Raw genomic sequence first — 23,338 nt, 5'->3', positions numbered from 1 at the left:
TCCAACGTGAGTCTCTCCCACGGGCTACAGTCCTTCATGAACTGCTCCAGCGTGGGTCTCTCCCACAGGGTGCAGACCTTCAGGAACAGACTGCTCCAGCGTGGGTCCCCCACGGGGTCACAAGTCCTGCCAGCAAACCTGCTCCGGCGTGGGCTCCTCTCTCCACGGGGCCACAGGTCCTGCCAGGAGCTTGCTCCAGCGTGGGCTTCCCATGGGGTCACAGCCTCCTTCAGGTGCCTCCACCTGCTCCAGCGTGGGGTCCTCCACGGGCTGCAGGTGGAATCTCTACACCCCATCACCCTTCCTCCATGGGCTGCAGGGGGACAGCCTGCTTCACCATGGTCCTCACCACGGGCTGCAGGGGAATCTTGCTCCGGCGCCTGGAGCACCTCCTCCCCCTCCTTCTGCACTGACCTTGGTGTCTGCAGATGTTCTTACATCTTCTCACTCCTCTCTCTGGCTGCAAAAGCGCTCTCTAACTGTTTTTTTCTCTTTCTTAAATATGTAATCACAGAGGCACTGATGGGCTCGGCCTTGGCCAGCGGCGGGTCCGTCTTGTAGCCGGCTGGCATTGGCTCTGTCAGACACAGGGGAAGCTTCTGGCAGCTTCTCACAGAAGCCACCCCTGTAGCCCCCCCTCACCAAAACCTTGCCACGCAAAACCAACACATTCCACCCCTCGTCTCTGTGAATCACATATTTAAGAATTATCATTAAAATATACATTCAACACAAAACTTCACAAACACTAATCACATCAACAAAGAATAAGACAAAAGAATTCCCCACACCAAAATCAAAACAACACTATCACAACACCAAACAAGAGTGGACAACCCACACACAAAGTCTACCTCTAGTCCCTTCACCACTATATCACTCTCAAGTTACGTTCAGTCAATGTTTTGCCCGTTACCTCTTCCAATTACCATCCTTATCTTGATTTTCTCGTGCCCCACGTTGGGCGCCAAAAAAGACTTTGCTTTTCTTGTGCGTGGCTTTTGCTTTACCTGTTAAACTGTCTTTGTCTCAACCCATGAGTTTTCTCACTTTCTCTCTTCCGATTCTCTCCCTCATCCCACTGCAGGTGAGTGAGTGAGTGGCTGTGTGATGTTTAGCTGCCGGCTGGGGGTAAAACATGAAAAAATCTTTTAACAAAGCTAACTAAGCTTTAGTTTACTTGTTGTACAAGTAAAACAGCTTTGTTTCACCTCTGTACTTGAAGTAGATAACCATAATTACAGTGTTACGGAACCCTATTTGTTAGGGTGCCAGAATGGGGGAGTCTAAAATTATTTGAATCATGAACATGTTTAATTTCTCAGAGTTTTGTAGATCACTCAAAAATGTTGACTTTTTTCCCACTGAAAATTTCCTATCTAGTCCACTACTGAAAGCCTGCAAGTAGTACTTATGGATTAGGATAACCTGGAAGTAAAAACATACAGAAAATGCAAATCTACCGACAGAGGAGACAACCCAGTGTTTTTCCCCTTTGAGTGGGGACATTACACTAGGGAATTACACTGAGATAAATCAATTGAAAAGAGCACAGTATGAGCTGAGGAAATATGTATATGCAGGTGTAGATATATTAATATTATTTGATGTTATATAAAATTTGTTATTACAGTGATAGTTACATAATAGATATATCAGCATTACTGTGCATAAATTAGCTAACCTTCCAGCTCCTGTAGGTTGTTGGTACCTTTTTCATCATGTTTTAATATATACATATAGGTAAGCATGATTTAAACAAATATAATAAGTATCTATAATCATAATTCTGGTATACAGCACTTCATCATTTTGTCATATAAATTTTAAAGGTTCTTGCTAGTGGAATTGTCTTATAAGAACAAGATCCTAAATGAGAAAAACTGCACTAAAAGAAAAACACTTATCTTTCTTATCCTCTGTTACTTATATTATCTGTGCACCAAGCATTTTCAGTTCAGTTCCTTGGGAAGAGCAGAAAAAAAGACTGTGCTCTGTCTGTTCTTGAATGAAGAATCATATTAACACTTAACTATTTTTCTTTAGTTGTGATACTACACTAGTTCAAAAATAATTTACAGTTCCTAGTTAATATTATTGTGTTTCCCTCGTTATTTTTAATAAAAACTCACTGTCCTGGTTTCAGCAGGGATAGAGGTAATTTTCTTTCTGACAGCTGGTGCAGTGCTGTGTTTTGGATTTAGGATGAGAATAATGTTGATAACACATGGGTGTTTTTAGTTGTTGCCAAGCAGTCAAGGACTTTTCAGCTTCTCACACTGCCCTGCCAATGAGAAGGCGGGGGGCACCCAGGAAGTTGGGAGGGGGCACAGCCAGGACAGCTGACCCCAGCTGACCAAAGGGATATTCCATACCATACAATGTCATGTCCTGTTTGCAGCTGGGGGCCTGATGCGGCAGCTGGGGGCCTTGCGCATCATTGACTTTGGAGTGATGGCGTTTGTCTTCCCAGGTAACAGTCACATGTGCTGGAGCCCTGCTTTCCTGGAGATGGCTGAACACCTGCCTGCTCGTGGGCAGTGGTGAATGAATTCTTTGTCTCGTTTTCTTGCACGTGTGGGCTGTGAGGCTGGGCAGCTGGGGGTTGTGCGTAGCATCGACTTCTGGTGATAGGAAATTGTGTTCATCACTTGTTATGTATTATTATTATTATTATTGCCTCTTTGTGTTTGTCCTATTAAACCGTCTTTACCTCAAACCATGAGTTTTCTCACTTTCACTCTTCCGATTTTCTCCCCCATCCCGCTGGGGGAGAGTGAGAGAGTGGCTGCATGGAACTTAGTTGTCAGCTGGGACTAAACCATGACACTCACAAATCAAGATATGTCCTGCATCTTGCTCCTCCCTCACTACAAGTTCAGTACATACATTCCTATTTCCATGTGCAGAAAATGATGGATAATAGAGCAATGAGTGGCCAAGTACTTTATCTGGAAGTGCAAATATACTAAGAAAGCACTTTTTCCCATAACTATTCTAATCACTCATGACATAAAAAATATTTAGAAGTACTGTGGACATTACAAGCTGTTTTTTACAAGCTCTTACAGCCATGAAGATGATGCTTTAAAAATTAAATCCTGGCTGAACAAGGCCAAATCATTGGAGTAAGCACTTTGATGTGAACAGAAAAAAAAAAAAAAAAAAAAATTTCCTGCAATAACATAAATGAAGATCAAAACAAATACAAAATTACTTTTTAGGGGACTACTTTTTCTATCTATGTTTTCTCATCTCCCATCTTCTCTAAGACTGTCCAAGCTAATCAGAAACATAATTTTATTTGTTTGCACCAATACTCCAGAACAGCAGTGGCAGAATTTTTTCATTTTTCTTTTCTGCCTATTCCATTTGTGGGTAATGTCTGTGTTGCGCCTGTGGCTGATAACAGATGAACCATAGAAAGACTTGTACAGCATCAAGCCACCAGTTCTAAGACAGAAACTGGCAAGTAATGCATTGAAATTAGTCTTTTAAGAAGTGATAGTGCTCTTGCTAAACACTCAGATATGTGATCTCCAAAACCCACTAAAGCTAGGGTTATTATCTCTTCTGAAAGCAAAAAAAAGTGTGAAAATGTCAGTATAGTATGAAGATTGGAAGACCCATTTTAGCATGTCTTTTAGTGGGAATGTCCATAGATAATTTTTTTTTTCCAATATGACATAACTGATTAAACACTTCTCATGCATACCCTCCTCAAAATTGAACTGGGTGAATAATAGCGTTAAAATCATATTTAGAATGCATCAAAATTAGGTAATTTTTTATTGTACTAAATATTGCAGCCCAAATTCTTCCCTGCCAAAATCTTTCTAAATTTAATGAAGGAGCTGTTTATTAGCACTGTAATTTCCAGGTTAGGAAAACAAAAAGAGGAAAAAAAGAACCAGCTCTCCACCTCCTTCATGTTATGCTAGGTCAAAGATGTTCCTTTCCTTCCCTATTAAATAGAGTGTCTGTATGGAATACATAGGGGCCAAATTCTTTCTGCAAAAGAGGAGGGAACATACTGTGAGTTGGGTCCATGGAGCTTGACCCACAGCAATCTGTAATCTCTAGAAAGTACCACAGAGTGAAGCAGAGGAGAGCTGGTATCAAATGTGCTTTCCTATAGACAGCAAGGAGAGTATGCCACAAAAAATTGTGTAAAAGCAATGTTAAGATGGCCCCATTTCAGAAAGTAAAGCTTAAAAATAAGCATTGGGAAATGATTGTAACCGACACAGAAAAGAAGACCCATTGATTCTCAGCTGGAGTGCAACAGCTGCAAAGACAGTTTAATTCCACTGTTTCTTCAGCTCTTCCATCCAGTTTTCCCTGCCTTCAGATATTTTCGTGATTTGGTGTCAGTGAATTAGCTGACATATGAGTCAAACTCCTGTACAGATAATAGGCAATCTGACACCCAGGGAAATGGAACTCGGTATCTGATTCTGTATCAGAGCTATATGACACAAGAGAATTGTGATTATCAACATATTCTCTACTGAGAAAGAATGTGCTTATTCTCAAACTTTCAGTAGCCTAGTTGGACTTGAGTTTAGTAGTAAAATGACAAAACAGAAAAAGTCACTTACTTCCTTGGTTTTTTTGCAAATGGTACACCTTGAAGCATTAAGCTGGCTGATGAACATCAGATTTCTTTCTTTAGTCCCATATTTGCAATGGAAACAAAACAACAGCTACTTTTCTTCAGCTTGTAAATGTTTGTAACTGCAGATGTTCTGCAGATGGCTCCCATTCAGCTGCTGAGGCAACACCTATTTACCCAGCTGATAAGCAGCACTGCAGCAAATAAAGGCAACTTACAGGGACTTTGGCAGTAAACAGCGCACCTGTTTGTTTTTTTTAAATTCATTGCTTTTTATTTTATTTTTTTCTTTTCTGGCTGAGGTTTTTCCATCACAATAGATTTTTTGGTAAATGACTGTGGATTATTACCCATTTTCCAGCATTTCTTTTGGAAATGTGTTTTCCATTTCCAGTGTTTTATTTTGATTTCTTTTTCTCTTTTACTCTCCATTTCTTGGTAGTTTATAGGTTTTTCCCTATTTTCTGGTCTTTTGTCACATGTTTATTTTTTGATGATGATCTTCTGTGTTGTTTTTTTTCCTCTAGTCAAACTGTGAGGGAATTGTTTGTGTCTTTGGGAGCTTTCTGTTGGTGCTATTGTACTGGTTTTGCTTTTGGTTTTGTATGTTTGTATTTATACATGTATTTACTTAGGAAGGAGTGCTGATTTTAGCTGCAGTACAGTTAATTTTCTTCATAGTAGCTGGTATGGGGCTGTGGTTTGGATTTGTGCTGAAAACAGTGTTGATAACACAGGGATGTTTTCGTTCCTGCTGAGCAGTGCTCACACAGAGCCAAGGCCTTTTCTCCTCCTCACACCACCCCGCCAGCGAGTGGGCTGGGGGTGCACAAGGAGTTGGGAGGGGACACAGCTGGGACAGCTGACCCCAACTGACCACAGGGATATCCTGTACCATATGGGGAAAGAAGAAGGAAGGGAGGGATGTTCAGAGTGATGGTGTTTCTCTTCCCAAGTCACCATTATGCGTGATGGAGCCCTGCTTTCCTGGAAATGGCTGAACACCTGCCCGCCCATGGGATGTGGGGAATGAATTTCTTGTTTTGCTTCGCTTGTGTGCGGCTTTTGCTTTATGTATTAAACTGTTTATCTCAACTCATGAGTTTTCTCACTTTTGCTCTTCTTAGTCTCTCCTGCATCCCGCTGGGGGAATCTGAGCAAGTGGCTGCTTGGGGCTTAGTTGCTGGCTGGGGCTAAACCATGACAGCTGGTTTTGGGGGCTTTTATTTTGGATGGGGTAAGAGTGATAGCTTTTTCTTTCCCCCATTCTCCCCCTACTCCAGACGTTGTTTATGTTGTATGATTAATTATTTATTCTCTTGTTTTGTCTTCTAGTTTCTGATTTTCTGCAAACCAGAAATCTGTGTTTAGTTCCTTCATGTTTCCTGGTTGGTGCAGTCCAGACTATTTACTCTTTCATGAATGAAAAGTGATACAGGGAACAGACTAACAAAGACCCATCCAAAAAAGGGAGAAAGTTTTAAGGCGGTATGGTGTATTTTGGTGATAATTTATTTTCTAGCCTTCTCAGAATATGTCCATAGAGTTAATTTGCAATGACATCATGTTTGTCATGAGCTACATCTAGGAAGTTACATGTAAAATTAAATTCTTACCTTAATGGAATCAGAACATCATGCAGCTGCCTTTACAGGTTATATTATTTTAAATGCTAGTATAATTTGTCAAGCTGCTCACTTTTGGCTTCTTTTACTAATATTATTTAATCTTAAAAACAATAATAGCAAGAAATAGGGATCTGTCGTTTTAGCAAAATGCTGTGGGGGGCTTATACATTTTAAGGAGGAACTAGTCCATGCTGATAAGTGACTATAACAATATCATTTTGAGATTGCATAGTTGTTTTTCTGTCAATCTTTTTTATTAATTTTTTTCAGTTTTACTAACAAAATGGTTATTTTCCTCTTCCTCTCCTTCCCATCCCTTCAGCCGTCAACCCGGTAAGCCCAGCTTAAGATTCAGAAATTCTATGAGGAAATCCATGACAGAAAAAATACTTCTCTATATTTCACCACCTATTTCTTTTTCTTTCTTTCTTCTTTGTGTGAAGAACTGACCACAACCCCCATTCCCCGTCCCCCTGTGCCGCTGGGGGTGAGGAGGGAGAGAAATGGGGAGTGAAGTTGGGCCTGGGAAGCAGGGAGGGATGGGGGGAGGTGTTTTAAAATTTGATTTTACTTCTCATTACCCTAGTCTGAATTGATTGGAAATAAAATTAATTTTCTCAAGTCAAGTCTGTTTTTCCCATGAGGGTAACTGGTGAGTGATCTCCCTCTGCCCTTATCTCGACCCATGAGCCATTTGTTATATTTTCTCCACCCGTCCAGCTGAGGAGGGCAGTGATAGGAGCTTCAGTGATACCTGAGAAGAGCAGCTGGCTGGGCACATGGCATTTCTCCAAGTGTTATTGTGCCTTATCAGTTGAATACTTAATGCATGTATGATCCTCAATTAGACAAAAAGAGCTGTGTCTTACAGACAAGGCATAAGCATAGAAACTAAAGACATGAACTGTTAGTTTAAATGTAAATAAAGCGGAAGAATGTAATTTAAAAAAATATTTTTCATTTAAATTTACTCATTCACCAGAGTTACCTTATATTTTTTTCTCCCCTTGTCCAGCTGAGAAGGGCAGTGATAGAGCAGCTTGGTGGGCACCTGGCATCCAGCTAAGATCAACCCGCCATAACACTTTGGAAAGGAAATAGATCTGATGCTTTGGAGGATGTAGATTTCTCAAAAAAATTACTTACATTTAACAAGTGCCTTTGAAAATGCGCATAGAAAAGACTATCAGAATTAATGTCAAAAAGCAAATGCTGGTTCTCTTGCAAGATCTATATCTTTGTCTTTCAGCTCTACTTCACCACAGTTGAGCGTTATGAGACAGATGCTGCTCTGACAATGCAGGACACAATAAAGACTGAACTCTGTAACTGAATAGATATTAAATCAGCGAGAGATTACTACATTATATAAACAACATGTACTCTGAAATATAGGTTGCTGTAGGAAGGAGATCTTGTGAAAAAAAGTGGGTCTTTTGTGAAAAGTGATAGGGCACTGTGGTGGGTTGACCTTGGCTGGGTGCCAGGTGCCCACCAAGCCGCTCTGTCACTCTTGTCTTCAGCAAGACAGGGAGGGGAGAAAAATAAAGTGGAAAAAACTCCTCATGGATCAAGATAAAGGCAGTTTAATAAAGCAAAAGCAACAGGCCACATGCAGAAGCAAAGAAAAAAAACCCCAAAGATCATTCTCTACTTCCCATCAGCAGGCGATGTCCGGCCACTTCCCAGGAAGCAGGGCTGCAGTACTCATAGCAGTTGCTCTGGAAGACAAATGTCATACATAACAAATGCCTCGGCTTCCCCCTCCTTTCTCTCAGCTTTTATTGCTGAGCAGAGGTCATATGGTATGGAATATCCCTGTGGCCAGTTTGGGTTGGGTTCCCTGGCTGTGTCCCCTCCAAGACCTTGCCCACCCCCAGCCCACTGGTGAGGGGGATGTTGGAGAGACAGCCTTGCTGTGTGCCAGCACTGCTCAGCAGCAGCCAAAACCCTGGTGTGCTACCAACACCTTGCTGGCTACCGATACACAGCACAGCACTGTGGGGGCTGCTGTGGGGAAAGTTAACTCCAGCTCAGCCAGACCCAATACAGTGTTCCCTAACTTGGTCCTCTTCCACAGCTTGAACTGTAGATGTGCTTTGACTTTCTTAATACCATCTATCCCAAGTGAACAGACCTTGAACTTTACAAGAGGCAAAAACTGGACTTTTAATGCATTGTTTTAGAATACTTTAAATGTTTTAAAAGAACAGTTGAGAGGGGAAAGTTGTAAAATATGACAGAGCTGTCAATTCCAGGTCTATGAATCTGTTGCAAAGAGAAAATTATGCAAAATATACATTTTTGCACTCTTGAGTTAACACAATAGCACTACTTATAAATAACCTCACCACTGGTGAATAAAAATTGTCTTTCAGAAAAAATCAATGAATAGGATTAAAAAGAATCTTTCAGTGTTATTTTTATGTCTTTCCCTGAAGTTTATGACACAGCTAACACCAATGACAACAGAATTAAAACAACAAAAAAACCCCTTCTGAAATATTTTTGCTTCTTACCATCATGTTTTCTGTGTCTTTTGTATACACTAAAACAAATAAATGAGGTAGCCACAAAATTAAACTATTTTCTTCTTTCTCTTCTGTGTCCTCACTCTTTTAAAAATTGTAAACATGTCTACAAAGTAGGAAATATAATTCTCATTAAGGCTGTTCCAGTGCCAATGTAAAACTAATCAGCTAAACCAACAGCCTGAGAAATAAAAATGAAATTTCTTCCAATAACATGATCTTTAACAAAACACAGGCAATGTATTGGGTGGACTTTACTCTCTTTATGAGCTCCATAATCTTTCATTTTCTAATGTTTCAGCTGGTTACTCAACGTTAATATAATCTTCCTGAAGTCACAAATCCCTCACATGATAACCTACTTACAGCTTTTCTCCTTCTGACGAAGAATGAGACAGGCATTACCAGATGGATTTGCTGAATTTGTTTCCTGGTCACAGACCTTTCTCATGAGCAGGGAAGGCAGCACCAATGTTTGTTAGAGAAAGGATGTGTGCAACCTGGGAATAACTTACCTGCTTCAAAAGCCTGGTGTGCTAAGGGTTGTCTACCTCTCTATTGGAAGCATGTTGTTGTGCTTTAGCCCCAGCCAGCAGCTGAGCACCATGCAGATGCTCGCTCACCCTCTCCCCCTGTGGTGGGATGGGGAGGAGAATCAGAAGACAATGGTAAAACTCGTGGGTTGTGATAAGGACAGTTTGCTGGGACAGCAAAGGGAGAGGAAAATAATGACAACAGTCCTTGTAACAGAATATGCAGAGTGGGTGATACACAATACAATTTGCTCACCTGACCAGACATCCAGCCCATCCCTGAGTAGCGACCCCTCCTCCCCAGACAGCCCCCTTTGTATGCTGAGCATGACATCATATGGCATGGAATACCCCTTTGGCTATTTTTGGTCATGTATCCTGGCTGTGTCTCCTCTCAGCTCCTTGTAAACATTAACTCTATCCTCGATCAAAACCAGGACACATGTTTCTTACCATTTTGTGAAATGGAAACTTGGCAGGTACTATACAAAACCACACTGGATAGCTGATGCTTTTCAGTAGTCATTTGAAGTGATGCAGCAAGACCAAAATTACTTAGGTGAACAGGAACACTGAACAATATTCTCCTACAATGTTTCATATATAAATTTGCCTACTAACTGTTGAGGAACACAGACTCCTTTCAAACACTCTGTTTTCTTCTCACATTTCCATTCTGGATCCTGCATCGTCCCATCATAAAATGTTATTCAGGATCATGTTTCACATGAAGGTACTCAGGATTTAAAGTGGTTAATACCCAAATCATGCTGCCCTGACAGCTCACTCTATTTTGTTTTAAAGAAGAAACAACATGCTCACAGGTATCAATGCAATCTCCTCTCCGCCTACACAAATGAAGATGTCAGGACATACAGATACATTAGTTTGTAAAGTATCCCTCAGATGGTTTCTAAATAATCAATTATATCTACCTAAAAACTTCTCCAGCTTTCCCTCTAGCAAGTTGATTTCATGAGTTGGTTCGCATGATAAAAATCCGTTATTTCAAACCATAACTTTAGTCCCTGAGGCATTTCATTTAAGGCTTTTGGATTAAGCTTCTACATTTTCTCTTTTAGGCATCCTGATCAGCAATGTGCATAACATCAACAGTAGATATGTATGAACTTCAGCATAACAAATTTTCTTTTATGCAAATCAAAGACACTTGGTACCAGAATTTTCAGAGATGGATGTTCAAGTAGTATTAATCATTGTAATTCCATCACAGTAAATGTAGCTACAGTGATTTACAGCAGTTGAGGCTCTGGATGTAAATAACAGACAAGTCATTCTTCAGATCTAGTGTTACATTAATATAAATCCAATACCTCCTTTGAAATAAGAAATGGTAATAGCTTAAAATATACATATGTTACAAGATGATCAAATCCCTTAATTTACACCAATGCTGATCAGTGTTCCTTTGCATCTTCTCAGAAGAGGGAAGGAGAAGATCAAGATCTCTGTCTTTCTCTCAAATTTTATTTGTTCTACTACACAGAAAATAATTAAATATTTACTGGCTTGGGTTGCAGTCAGTTAACTGTGGTGGAAGAGGTTGTGTCTGTGTATATTCTTTTATTTACAAAATGTCCTAGCAATAGCAGAGATCATTTTTATAGAAGAGCCAACAAGTTGTTGATGAATGCATTAAGTTCAGACAATAAAGAAGGGACTTAAATTTTAGCCTCCGTGTTACGGGTGCTTTCCTGGGGGAATGTCCACTAGCTTCTTATTTATACAACTGAGAAGAACGATCAGCTCCACCAAAGCAAACCCAATTGGTGTTAAAAAAAGACTAGGCTCCTAATAATTAATTGTGGGGAACACAATTGTAGACTTGAGGACATAATGACCATTTCTTTCGATAAACAATAAAATCTACCATACTAGCCTGAAATTCTAAACTTCAAAAGAATCTACATCCATCCCTACGTGAAATAACACTTAACGACATGCAGAGTGTTTCAACATAGTTCACAGAACAGATACTCCCCTAAATAGGAGACTAAAGAGTTATGTTTTTCAAACTATCTTTTTTAAAACTGAAAAATGAAATAAATAAGATATTTTATAAGAACCCATAAAGAAGAAATTTTGGACTGAATCAAATGTGGCATCATGACTCTCTTTCTAGTCCATCATGGTATTTACGATCTCCTGAACTGTTTGTGTTTTTTCAATGCAGAAAGATCAGATACGATAGATTTATTTGATACTACAGGAATGAGGCAAAATGGAAATGGAAGAAGAAAAGTCATCCCTGAAAGAGAAGGTAGAAAGAAATTCTTCTGTAACATGTTCTCTCTACTGTCTGACAAAATTGCCTTTGCTTATGCAATCAAACCCCAGAGACCTCAAAAACCAGAGTGACACAGAAAACAATTATATTTATATCACAGAGCTGTTTTGTCAGTCTTTTCCTATTACATTCCAGGCTTCAAAATTTTTATGACCAGCAGCAAAACACTTTCTGCAGAGAGGACCAATACCTGACATCTCTTGGTGTTAGCAGGAATTCAGATCGGCAATCATCAGAAAACCGTGAAAGACTTGTTTTAGGATTGGTCCTGAAACAGTTGATGAGAAAATTTTAATCACTGTATATTCCCACCATCCTTTTTTTTAAGCATAAACTGAGGCCTAATTGCCCGTTGTATTTATATGATATTTTTAAATTTGCAAATAAAAGAACAGACTTACTTTGTTAAGTTTTTAACCCGAATTCCTCAGGCTTACCTACAAACCCCTTAAGCTGAATTCTAATCTTAACTCTGCAGAAGTATCTTCCTCTGCCACTTATTTATTTTTCACACAGGGGTCTTTAGGAGGAACTTCCAGGAGATCTGGATGCAAAGTCATTGGTCTGGAAGATGTGCATTGCTCATATCAGAAGTCCAGAGATATTTCCAGGAAAAACTCACACTATTCCTGGCTGCCTCTCACATGCAAGTTGGTACTGAAAGTATTACCAACTACCAAACTTAGTCTCAAAAATACTGCATTTTCTTGGCAAACATAATGAACTTGACTACTTCTTATTAATACTATTTTTGTGCTATACTTTTATTAAAGTGAGCCTTTAAGGCCATACTTCAGAAGAGTGTATATTTTAGTTTTCAAATCTTTAATAACATTTTGCTAGGAACTATATTAACTCCCTGATCTTACAAGATAAAAACCTAATTTATATTAGCCAGGTATTAGCAGAGAGGGGGACATTGGTCTCTCCCTGTCCCCCTCTGTATTTTAGTTCTCCACATGTCTAGCACATTCTCTACCAGAAAAAAAAAGTTATTGTTCATTAAAGTTGAGCAAAAATAGAGAGCAATTTTAATAAGATTTATACTAGGTACAATAAAATTTTCTCTCACACTGCAAAACATTTCTTCCATCCAGAGTTTTGCAGCCCAGGCTTTAAAAAGATTTCCAAAACACAAAACAAATGTATACTATTATTATATGGTTCTTAGAAAGTTCAAATAATTCCCGCTTTGATGTATGTTTCCAATTAAGCTTGGAAAATATACAGCTTTATTTCAAACAGTTCTACCTTTCACTGAAAGCAAAAAAACCCCAAACCACCACCACCCCCCCCCCCCAAAAAAAAAAGACCAAACCAAAACCCAAACCAAACCAAAAAAACAAAACAACTAAACAAAAAAAAAAAGTAGGGATAACTCAGGTCTCCCTTTCTTGGGTGACAAATGATCACAATGTGTCATTTAGATACAAAGCACAGTATGTCACACAAACACAGTAACTGGAAGGCATTTTTCAAATTGTGCAATTATGAACTCACATTATAGAGGATATACTATCATTACAACTGGAAAAGTATCAGAGTATGTTTGTTATCTCCATGAAATTAAATTTCACCAGTTGGAAGCTGAGCTGCATATTACATAATTATTAAGAAAAAGACTACCATTGGAGAGTGTTTTTTGGAACTACAGCAATCTTATAATTGATTTTTAATGAATGTTTACAACTTGACCAAGTAAAAGATTGTTGAACAGGTGTTTATTGGAACCAATTAATCAAATTTTTCTTACTTTAGTTTATTTTGTACTTTCTAGGCATCACTTTTTTGGAAAAAAATGTTAACACTTTAGTAACCTAAGCTTCTTAAAACAGAAGATAACACAGCAAGATAACGAATTAGATGATCCTTCCTTCCTTCCTTCCTCCCTCCTTTCCTTCCTTCCTTTATTTTATCTGATTTAGGAAATTAATCTCCAGCAGCAGACTTATTGACCCTGTTGGGAAGAAAGCAAATCTTCTGCACTGTAGAAGACCATCATAATCTCCACTGATTTCTGTATGATAATTTTTTTTTACCTCAAATTTGCAAATACTATGAAAAGTTACTGCAGCATTTTTATTAATACTTCAAATGAAGAAATCTCTATAGTGTCTGTCACTGAGGACCTATTACTGATGATACCCTAAGACCATTTTATTTCAAATGTAAACATTAAAAAAAATGATTCTGATTTTCATGAAACCCAGCCTATGAAGAAATTTTCAAAACAAGTTACTTCCCTTCAGATTCTGCTTTTTATCAAATTATTTTTGTCAAACAGACATAGTTTCATTAATACACTGAACCAAAACCAAACCAAAACAAAAAGGTAAATAGTGTTTCAGTAGGTGCTAAGTATCAGCTGCCCTTTATAATTTTTAAAGTAAAATAAACCCCAAGTATTTCAAGGCTCAGATTATGTCATAACATGTTGGAGTTAGCACTGTGAGATGTACTGGAAATGCTATGGAATAACGTACAATCATACACTTCCAAAACATTACTTTTTCTCTATAACTTTTGAATTTTTTATAGAAATTAAAATATTTAGAAATAATTTACGTAATTTGAAATGTGGGCTTTCACCTATGTCTTTAAAAAAATATTTTTTTAAACTGATGGAAAAAAACGGTCTCATTTAGGATTTTAATATATATAGGTCAAATCAATAGACATTCCAATATAGCAGTGTAAAACTCTAAAGCAGAAATCAAACATCCAAAATTTTACTACATAAGGGAATTTAAGATGCAGCATATTTAATCTTGGAGAATTTCCGCTTTTTCAGGAGACATCCACAGAGCTTTGCTCCATTTGCTTCAATATCCTTGGAATTCAGAAGAGGGAGTGAAAACTAAATAAATTATTTTGAAGTAAAAAGAAAATAATTCAAATCACTTTTTGCTCCAACAATAATTTTTGTCTTTCGCAACAAAAGGCACATTTTCCAGATGTCCTGCTACCTTTAGTGTATGTGCATTATGTTTAGAAAGACACTAGTGTGCTTAATGTGGCATGGAACATAGAAAACGTACTGAGAAAACATATAAATAAAAAACAGCTTAAAGTTTTCATTCTTTCAACTAATGGTACAATGTCAGTGCCAAGGTCAAAGGATCTGCACAGGAGATTCCGTTCTTGTGAATAAAATGGTAGGATGGATACCATCATGTGCCTGTCAATGTGGTCAACAAGATAGCAACTATGTCACCACCAGCTAAGAAGAAGGAAACACAAGCATTCCTAGGCCTTGTGGGGTTCCGGAGGATGCATATTCTAGGTAATAGGACTTGTGAGTCCTCTCTATCAAGTAATCCAAAAGAAGAACTATTTTGACAGGAGCCTTGAGCAACAACAAGCCTTTGAGCATATCAAACAGGAAATAGCTTCTGGGGCAGCTCTTGGGCCTGTCTGGACAGGACAAGCTGTGCAAAATGTACTCTACTCTGCAGCTGGGGAGCAACATGGAGCGTCTGGCAGAAAACATAAGGAGAAACCCAAGCTTGGCCAGGAGGGTTTTGGAGCCGGGGCATTGAGGATCAGAAGCCTACTACACCCTGATTGAAAAAGACATCCTAGCAGCATATGAGGGGGTTCAAGCTGCTTCAGAAGTTGTTGGTACAGAAGCATCTCTCCTTTTGGCGCTGCGATTTCCCATGCTACACTGGCTGTTCAAAGGAAACACCCCCCACTACACATCATGCAACCAGAACGACATGGAGTGAGCGGGTAGTATTGATCACACAATGAGCCCAGGAAACCTGGAAGAGATGATGGACTGGCCAGAAAGCAGAAATATTGGAGCACTGCCTGAGGAGGTGGCTTGTGCCAGGAGGTATCACCACAAAATAAGTTATCAGACGATGAACGGTTGTCGTGGTTTAGGCCCAGCCGGCAGCAAGGTACCACAGGGCTGCTCGCTCACCCCTCCCCCAGCATGATGGGGAGAAGTGTAACAAAAGGCTTGGGTCGAGATAAGGACAGGGAAAGCTCACTAATTACCGTCACGAGCAAAACAGACTGAACTTAGAAAAGAGATTCATCTAATATATTACTAAACAAAACACAGCAGAGCAATGAGAAAGTAACATCAACTCTTAAAACACCTCCCCCCCACCCCTCCCATCTTCCTGGGCTCAACTTCACTGCCGGCTTCAATATCCTCCCCCTCAGGGGCACGGGGGGGGGGGGGGGGGGGCGGAGGGGCAGGGAATGGGGGTTGCGGTCAGTGCAGCGCACCTTGTTTCTGTCGCTTCTTTGTCCTCAGGGGGAGGACTCCTCTCATCGTTCCCGTGCTCCAACACGGAGTCTCTCCCACGGGCTACAGTCCTTCACAAACTGCTCCAGCGTGGCCTCTTCCATGGGGTGCAGACCTTCAGGAGAAAACTGTTCCAGCGTGGGTCCCCCACAGGGTCACAAGTCCTGCCAGCAAACTGCCCTAGCGTGGGCTCCCCTCTCCACGGGTCTACCAGTCCGGCCAGGGACTTGCTCCAGCATGGGCTTCCCACAGGCCACAGCCTCCTTCAGGTGTCTCCACCTGCTCTGGCGTGGGGTCCTCCATGGGCTGCAGGTGGAATCTCTACACCCCATCACCCTTCCTCCACGGGCTGCAGGGGGACAGCCTGCTTCACCATGGTCTTCTCCAGGGGCTGCAGGGGAATCTCTGCTCTGGTGCCTGGAGCACCTCCTCCCCCTCCTCCTGCACTGACCTTAGTGTCTGCGAAGTTTCTTACATCTTCTCACTTCTCTCTCCGGCTGCAAAAACTTACCCCAACTGTTTTTTCCCCCCCTTCTTAAATATGTTATCACAGAGGCACTGATTGGCTTGGCCTTGGCCAGGGGCGGGCCCATCTTGGAGCTGGCTGGCATTGGCTCTGTCAGACACAGTGGAAGCTTCTAGAAGGTCCTTACAGAAGCCACCCCTGTAGCCCCCACCCGCTACCAAAACCTTGCCATGCAAACCCAACACAGCGGTGTTATGCTTTGTTTACTGGTGGATCCTGTTGTGTGCTAGGAAAGCATTGGTAGTGGAAAGCTGCTGTGTGGTGTCCCACATGACAAGTCCACTGAAGGAGAAGGTGAGTTTGCAGAAGTGAAAGCCATCCAACTAGCCCTAGAGACAGCTGAATGAGAAAAGTGGCCAGTACTCGATCTCTGTACTGACTCCTGGGTGGTAGATAATGCCCTATGGGGGTAGCTACAACCGTGGAAGAACACCATTTGGCAATGCAGGGGTAAATCCATCTGGACTGCATTGTGGCAGGACATTGCTGCCTGGGAATAAAACATGGCTCTAAAGGTATGTCATGTAGATGCTCACATGCCCAAAAGCCACACCACTGAAGAACATCAAAACAATGAACAGGCACACAAGGCTGCCAAAATTGAAGTAGCTCAGGTGGACCTGGACTGGGAGCATAAGGGTGAGCTATTTGTAGCTTGATGGGCCCATGAAACATTGGGACATCCAGGGAAAGATGCAACATACAGATGGGCTTGTGATTCAGTGGTGAACCTGACATCGCACAAGTCACTCATGAATGTGAAACACTCACTGCAATCAAGCGAACGACATGAATAAAATCTCCCTGGATCAGAGGGGAGTGGCTGAGTGGCAAGGCCTGGCATATTGACTGTGTTGGACCACTGCCACAAACACACAAAGGCAAATGCGACATACCATGATGGAAGGAACTACCGGTTGGCTGGAAACATACCCTGTCAACCATGCCGCTGCCTGGAACACAATCCTAGGCCTTGAAAGGCAAATTTTGTAGCAAAGTGGTACCCCAGAAAGAGTTGAATCAGACAATGGGACTTATTTCCGAAATAACCTCATAAACCCTGGGCAAAGAAACATCGCATTGAGTGGATCTATCACATCCCCTGCCACCCACAAGTGCCTGGAAAGACTGAGAGGCATAATGGACTGTTAAAGACTACATTGAGAGTGTTGAGCAATGGGGCATGGAAGCACCGGGATACAAATTTAGCAGAAGCCACTTGGCTGTTTAACATCAGAGGATCTGCTAACCATCCTGGTCCTCCCCAAACAAACCCCCTACATACCGTGGGAGAATATGAGGTCCCTGTAGTGCACGTAGGGAAGTGGCTGGGGAAGGCGGTGTGGATTGCTCCTCCCATGGGAAAAAGCAAACCCTTTGTGGGATTATCTTTACTCAAGGAGTCGGGTGTACTTGGTGGGTAATGCAGAAGGATGAGGAGACCTCGTGTGTGCCTCAAGGAGATCTAACTTTGGGGGAAAAATAAACTATGGTGTCAGTTGTATGTTGTAGGAAGTAATGCAGCAGAAATTACCTAAACCAACAAAGACTGAACTTTGCAAGGAACCAGAAAAGTGTAATGATGGCCCAAACCCAGCTGATGACCAACAATAGAACACACTGCTTCTGCTATCCTGAGCACGCATCTTGACAGCTGGGACCCAAGTCATGGCCTGTTTGAGAACATCTAGAGGGGTGGAGGGAGCCCATGGAATGGAAGAGTAATATCTGTTAGAGGACAGATGATAGTAGTTAATGAGAATTAAATAAAATGGAATGATTAGAAGATAGATATATATATATGTTTTAAATTATGTGGGACTTGAGCATGGTGCAAATGGTATGGAATAAGGGGTGGAGGTTGTATTGGGTCTGGCTGAGCTGGAGTTAACTTTCCCCACAGCAGCCCCCACAGTGCTGTGCTGTGTGTCGGTAGCCAGCAAGGTGTTGGTAGCACACCAGGGTTTTGGCTGCTGCTGAGCAGTGCTGGCACACAGCAAGGCTGTCTCTCCAACATCCCCCTCACCAGTGGGCTGGGGGTGGGCAAGGTCTTGGAGGGGACACAGCCAGGGAACCCAACCCAAACTGGCCACAGGGATATTCCATACCATATGACCTCTGCTCAGCAATAAAAGCTGAGAGAAAGGAGGGGGAAGCCGAGGCATTTGTTATGTATGACATTTGTCTTCCAGAGCAACTGCTATGAGTACTGCAGCCCTGCTTCCTGGGAAGTGGCCGGACATCGCCTGCTGATGGGAAGTAGAGAATGATCTTTGGGGTTTTTTTTCTTTGCTTCTGCATGTGGCCTGTTGCTTTTGCTTTATTAAACTGCCTTTATCTTGATCCATGAGGAGTTTTTTCCACTTTATTTTTCTCCCCTCCCTGTCTTGCTGAAGACAAGAGTGACAGAGCGGCTTGGTGGGCACCTGGCACCCAGCCAAGGTCAACCCACCACAGTGCCCTATCACTTTTCACAAAAGACCCACTTTTTTTCACAAGATCTCCTTCCTACAGCAACCTATATTTCAGAGTACATGTTGTTTATATAATGTAGTAATCTCTCGCTGATTTAATATCTATTCAGTTACAGAGTTCAGTCTTTATTGTGTCCTGCATTGTCAGAGCAGCATCTGTCTCATAACGCTCAACTGTGGTGAAGTAGAGCTGAAAGACAAAGATATAGATCTTGCAAGAGAACCAGCATTTGCTTTTTGACATTAATTCTGATAGTCTTTTCTATGCGCATTTTCAAAGGCACTTGTTAAATGTAAGTAATTTTTTTGAGAAATCTACATCCTCCAAAGCATCAGATCTATTTCCTTTCCAAAGTGTTATGGCGGGTTGATCTTAGCTGGATGCCAGGTGCCCACCAAGCTGCTCTATCACTGCCCTTCTCAGCTGGACAAGGGGAGAAAAAAATATAAGGTAACTCTGGTGAATGAGTAAATTTAAATGAAAAATATTTTTTTAAATTACATTCTTCCGCTTTATTTACATTTAAACTAACAGTTCATGTCTTTAGTTTCTATGCTTATGCCTTGTCTGTAAGACACAGCTCTTTTTGTCTAATTGAGGATCATACATGCATTAAGTATTCAACTGATAAGGCACAATAACACTTGGAGAAATGGCACATGTGATCCTGAATGGTGGTGATTAAAATGGATGACTCAGTTCAGATCTCACTGCTTCCTGTTCTGTATTGACAGAAAGCCTTTGGGGATGTATATGTTGCATTGTTTTGAAATGACTGGAATATATAATATCTTTGTTAGGTGTTCTCCAGACTTTCCAAGTCTCTAATTTTGTTGCATAAAAGAGTCCCATAGGACACTTCCCTGTGATTTAGCATAACTTCATTTGCATAACAATCCTTCGCCTGGAATCTGAGAAGAGGCTCCACGTACAATATGTTATCCCTGACTGTATACTGAACATTAACAGAACAGGATTTTACAATTCATCCTCCAGGAGGGGGTTGACACAGAAACTAAATATCCCCTGGATATGTGTAATTTGCTGGTTTTCTGTTTCTGTATCACCCATACTACTGAAGCAACTACAAATGCCGTGCAGAAAACTCTTTGCTCCCAAATATTAGCCTACCTTTCCATGCCTGGGTCATAGAAATTTTTTCTGTCCTTTGTATTTTTATACTGGAAATCTAAATAATGAAATAAGTTACACTCCTGTAGATAAGCCTTTCTACATAAAGAAAATTATGCCATATAACAAAAGATTCATATAACATTTCTTCAGATATTGAAATTTGGCTTGTAGGTATACACAAGCAGCAGAACTTTAAAAATTAATCTGTATAAATGCTGTCTTTGTGTCATGTATTGATTAACTATCAAGATCCACCCCAAGAATGGCAAGGATTGACACATAAATGTAACTGACATATAAAAGTAACTGGATTAAAAGATTGTAGATTTTTAAATTCTAAAAAAAATAAATTTAAAATTAAAAAATCTAAACATTTTAATTTAGTAGGAATATCTAAGGGATTGAGGGTGATGGGGCTGATAACTTTTGGTTTTCTCTACTTATGAAAACATTTCAGAAGTTCAAACAGTGGTACTTCATGTTCAGTACCTCATGTCCAATTTCATTTCAACTAGACCAAGTCATCACTTTTCCAGAACTGAAACTATGTCAGAATTTCTTTCATAATTTTTTCTTTCACTCATATAAATTCTGTAAATATTTTTATATTTAAAATCAACTACAGGCCATTGACTCTCTTTGAAAGAAAATATTTGCAATCACTTATTACAGTCATAAGCTATGAAAACTGTACCAGACCTGCAGTTTGTTCCACCCATGGGGTAAACCTAGCCATAGGGTAAACAACTCATTAATTCTATCCTAATCACTGTGTGCTTTTGATGATCCTACCAGCTCAATCCAGCGATGACATTTAACATCCAAGGACCATGGATAAATTGCTTTACTGCCTGTTTGCTAAGGAACTGCTGAAATGCACAGGTCTGGTTATAATAAAACCACTTATTTTCTTTGGCGATCATTATGCAAGGTCAATGTGCAATTTCTTAATCAACTCTTCTATTCAACAGGGTGCTACAGTGATTTTTTTTCTTATACCTCTACACACATCTTCTCATACTTTACCTTTACTGATAAGATTACCTTAGATCCACAGTAAATTACCAGTTTGCTTTCAGAATTCTGCCAGATGCAAGATACTTTGTGGACTTCCTGACCATGACACTTGTCCTGTTCACTCCTGGCTTGTATTCAGCTAATGCTTTCTTACAGAAGGCAGTGAAGTTTTAAAAAATTTCAGCTCCTCCATTGCTGGATTTCCTGTGCTTGGCTCTTTCTACACTCTTAACCATTTGTTATATAAAAAAAAAAATGTAAATTTTTAAACAATTTTTTTGTCAGCTTTTTTTTTTCTTTTAATACTTCTTGACAAATGAGTTGAGGTTTAAGAAATGAACTCAATAGCAACATCACCCTTGCAGATCTGGGATAAGGCTTTCTCATTGTTACTATCAGGCATAGTCAGTTGTATTCACATTTGGAGGTTTTAGAGCCTTTTGTGCTGTCAAATGAAATTACAGCAAAATATAAAATAGTTGTAGTGTGATGGCCTGTCACTCAAAGTAGGGTTTGCTGTTTGATGATTTCAATGAATGCTGATGTTAGCATAACAAAAGTACTTCAACATCTCACTGTGCTTCTCTACAACTATTCAGGCATGATTTATTTTTCTGTTATGGTCAGTGTCCTGCCTGAATGTTCACTTTTCTTTGATCCTAGATTCATGCCAGGTTAATGGTACACATTCATGGAGTGATTTCTGAATACTTTCTGTACAGGTATATCTAGAATCAGGGCATTGTATGGTGTGTACATACAGTATCATGAAAGCATGGACGGAATCTCCTTATCCTAAATAGTATAAGAAAAAAAAAAAATGTAGGAGAGGAGAGAGTATTCTACCTTTTTGGAAAGATACTATGTCAAAAGGAAGACTATTAAAAATTTCTAAATGCCTTTCTATAAGTATAAATGCATATATGCATATAACCACTACAGTCGTAAAAGGAGCCCAGTTCTTGGAACTGTCTTTTCTCTGATTCTCCAATTTCTTGTCCATCTTCCTTCCCAACAAGCTTGGGAGTTAGAGAGACTAATACTAAATGCAGAAAATAGGAATTATTTGTTTCTGGTGTGGGGGGAGAACTGTTTTCACTCTTCGCTTTTTTGTCTTGCTGTTCTAGACCTGAGTTATACTGAGAAGAAAATCAAACCTTTGAAAGTTAAAAATGCGAGAGTGTTGAAGTGATCATCCCATAGCGCTGGAAGTCTCCTATAAATAAAGAGATCTTTTATTCTACTTTTCTGTGAGATTCAACACTACCAGTACAAGATAGCAAAATAGTTGACCATTTATTTATTGTGTTTGCAGATATAATTAATATTTATTCCTATGCTAAATATTGTTAAAATCAGGAAAAATATGCAGATATACTTTTAACTAAGAAAAAAATGTAAATGAGAAAAATTGAGGAGCAGAAACGTACTTCTTAACCTTTTTAAATTGACTTCTTTATCAACAAAATATTATGCTCTCTGGAATCCCATCACATCTCATTGTTAGGTAGTATAGAAAAAAATAGTAACATAGTTAAAACCTCATCTTTAAAATGGATAGTACATGGAGGAGGATGAAGTAGGCATTTAAAACTGCTACATTTTTTAATGTGGCATCATATGTGTATACTGAGCAACTAACTTTGTCTAGGGCACATCTGTCTGAGCTTCCTGCAGACTAAGGGGATCTTTCTCTCCCTTTCCCCTCCCCACTTACACTTTGTAGCATGTCTGTTGGTCAAGCCCATGTTAATCATTATGACCAGATGTTTCTTTTCACACCAGACCAATTCGTTAAATGAATGCGTTTGCTTGAGTGCCTTGCCTGTTTCATTTCTTGTTCCTGGGCAAGTCTAGTGCAGATTTCTGCAATACCATGAGTGGAGAGAGTGATGGAATGGACACCAGCACACCACATGGCAGTGGTCAGTGATCCCCAAACCATGTTTTTGTACCAAAGAACAAGAAACTAAGAAAATGTAATTTATTGCTAAAGCCATTCTGTTTCTCACTTTGCTTTCTTTTGCTCAAGGACTACAGTGCTACCAAGAGAAAACAAACCCCACATTTTCTTAAATGGTTCAGTACTTCACAGGGTTTTTGATGGCAGTATACTGGGTCTTTAGTTATTCCTATAAATTCTAATGACACAGAGAATAAAAAAAGTTTAATTAAGGATCATACTTTTAAAATTATAAAAAAAAAAAAAAAAGAAAAAGTTAGAAAATGTACTTCTTTTTGCTGTATTAAGTAAGCCATTATAGGAGAGAGAAAAATGAGGACTTCTGACAAAAGAAGGAGAAAACTGGG

General features: G+C 40.0%; 1 long non-coding RNA gene across 1 annotated transcript in view; it reads right to left on the bottom strand.

The window, feature by feature from the left end:
* Positions 1-23,338, bottom strand: part of LOC142599488 (uncharacterized) — a 202,304-nt gene that overhangs the window by 154 nt on the left and 178,812 nt on the right. The window lies entirely within an intron of this gene.

The sequence above is a fragment of the Balearica regulorum genome, chromosome Z, assembly GCF_011004875.1.
Source record: "Balearica regulorum gibbericeps isolate bBalReg1 chromosome Z, bBalReg1.pri, whole genome shotgun sequence".
NCBI lineage: Eukaryota > Metazoa > Chordata > Aves > Gruiformes > Gruidae > Balearica > Balearica regulorum.
Note: the sequence above shows the minus strand (reverse complement) of the source record. Positions and strands in the feature narration are given on the sequence as shown.